General features: G+C 45.3%; 1 protein-coding gene across 2 annotated transcripts in view; it reads right to left on the bottom strand.

The window, feature by feature from the left end:
- FGF13 (fibroblast growth factor 13) overlaps window positions 1–2,481 on the bottom strand; it is a 520,464-nt gene that overhangs the window by 138,758 nt on the left and 379,225 nt on the right. The window lies entirely within an intron of this gene.

Below are 2,481 nucleotides of genomic sequence, written 5' to 3'. Positions count from 1 at the left end.
TCAGCAGTCAGATGGGCTTGGATTTGAATCCTCCCTCTGCCCCTAACAGCTGTGAGGCCTGGAACAACTCATAATCTCTTTGAGCCTACTGAAAACCCTTCCATGTCTCCCCATTGCCCCAGAGATAGCGTCAACATCCCCAAGGCGACTGTCAAGACCCTGCATGATCTGGCTCGTATGCAACTCTCTTTTCTCTCAGCTCTCAAGCCTTCCTGGACCTGTTTCAGATCCTTTGAATGTTCCATGTTCTTTCCTACCAAAGGGACTCTGCATGTGCTATTTCCCCAGCTGGGGATGAAGTGCCCACCCCTACTCTACTCTTGCCTAATTCACCTAGTTAACACCCATTCATCCTTCATCTTTCTTGTCCTTTTAGGTGTTCAAGGTCTTCTGCTGGTGTTCGGTAGGCATTCTGTGAGAACTGTTCCTTGAGGCCTGTAGATGTATTTCTGATGTATTAATGGGAGGGGGTGAGTTCCATGTCCTACTACTCTTTCATTCATCTTGATTCTCCCTCTCCCATTCATCCTTCAGACCTTAGTTTGAATGTCCTACCTCCACAAAGTTCTTCCTAACCCCACCGCCATGTCCACACAACTGGTTTATGGACAGCCCCTACGCCCACTGCATCCTATGCCTCTGTGGGCTAGCATCTGACACCAATACTTACATTTTTGAAAATGCAAAGTGGGTGTTAATTGTTAAATGTCTGTCTCACCCATGAGAACAAGGATCTGGTCACCATTTGGTCTAGCACCTAGATTTGTGCCTGCTACATAGTAGGTGATCAATAAATACTTATTGGATACATGAATGAATGACGCTGGGATGTGCTGTTTCTTAGAGGATATCAACTTTATCATCTCACAGAGCGAGAGGTTCCAGAAGGCTAACAACTGCACAGTCGTCAGTTCACTGATGACAAAAGGACTCAGAAAGCAGGAAGAAAACCCTCCCAGAGTAGCAGTTCCCACCTCCCCGCTGACATAATTTCAGGGCAAACCTCTTTCTCTGTTGCTAGCCAGAATGCTACTCTAAGCCAAATAATGCAGCCCACGTTAAGGGAATTTAAATATCTTTTCGACGTTGCACATGATTTATAATGTCTGCAAAGGCAGAGCTGAGATGGTTGATGTTTCCTTACACTGCAAGAAATTAAGGTGTCTATTTTCCCCAGCAGGTGTGCGAATACTGTAAATGCAATTAATGCTAATGACAGCACGTGCCTGCCAAGAGAGCAAAGTGAACGAGGGAGCTTGTTCCTGTTATAATCTTCTCGCAACTTCCCATTGCCTCCGCAAGGAGGATGCGGCTTCCTTTTCTGCCTCTTAAAATACAAGCAATAATCTCACTCTTCGTTTCCATGTCTTTTACCCAACACAGATATAAGTTCCCTATAAACCCATTTTGAGCAGAGTACACCGAACGTGGTGTTCTGGCATTCAACTCTGCTTCTCATACTTTCACGTGTGTACAGATCCCCTGGGTATCTCGGTAAAATGTAAATTCTCACAGGCCTGGGATCCTTCATGTCATGCCGTGGGTTCACAGAACAGACTTTGAGAAGGGAGGTCCTAATGGATACTTTAGCCTTTTTTGGTATCATCAGTAGTAAATGATGTGCTCAATGATCATTCTGATGCCCTGAAAATTCCTTCTGAACCATCCCCCAAAGAGCAGAAATTCAAGACATCAACTTGAAATCTTGCGGGCCACAGTTAAGGATTCCCCAGTAAAGCAACTCTCTGGAAAGCTAAGGGGTGTTTCAAGCTTGGAGTAGGATGGCTACAAGCAGAAGCTGTAGTCACAACAGACATGGACATCCTGGTCCAGCCATTTACAAGCTGTGTGACCTTGGCCAGGGCATTTATCCTTACTGAGCATCAATTTTCTCACCTGTGAAAAGGGATGATAATTGCTGAGGGAATTATTTGGAGGATTAGAGACTAGAGATATAGTGCAGAGCCTGGCAGTGATTGTATTAGCACAGCCAAGGGTCATCTTGGCCCCATAAAACCTGGTTGCATTTAAGACCCATGCTAGCTGGCCAACTAAGCTTCCTCATTGGCAGCTTCCTTTGTGGAAGGAAGCTGCCACAGAGAAGGGGGCCCCTGCCCAGAGAAGGGGGCCTCCGGAGGGACTGCAAAGTTACAGACGTTTGGGACTTGGTCCTTAGCCCTCTGAGATCACGACTGTCATCGGCCCCATCAGGAACAGCGTCTTGGAAACTCAGCATCACCCACCGGCCCCTTTCTACTCACAGCCACCCTTTCAGGCCCGGCTATTTAGGTACCTATCATTTTACCTTCAGACACCATCAAACACTTTCTTAAAACTAGAAACATTCTTCTCTCTATGGAATTTGGAAAGTTTTATAGTTTTTTAGGCATGCATTTCATTATCTGATGTATAAGCTCTGGAGTCAGATGGTCCAAATTTCATGTCTGACAGGTAGTTTCTTTTTTTTTTTTTTTTTTTTTT

This window comes from Lipotes vexillifer, unplaced genomic scaffold (genome assembly GCF_000442215.2).
Source record: "Lipotes vexillifer unplaced genomic scaffold, Lipotes_vexillifer_v1.1 scaffold1114, whole genome shotgun sequence".
Lineage (NCBI taxonomy): Eukaryota > Metazoa > Chordata > Mammalia > Artiodactyla > Lipotidae > Lipotes > Lipotes vexillifer.
Note: the sequence above shows the minus strand (reverse complement) of the source record. Positions and strands in the feature narration are given on the sequence as shown.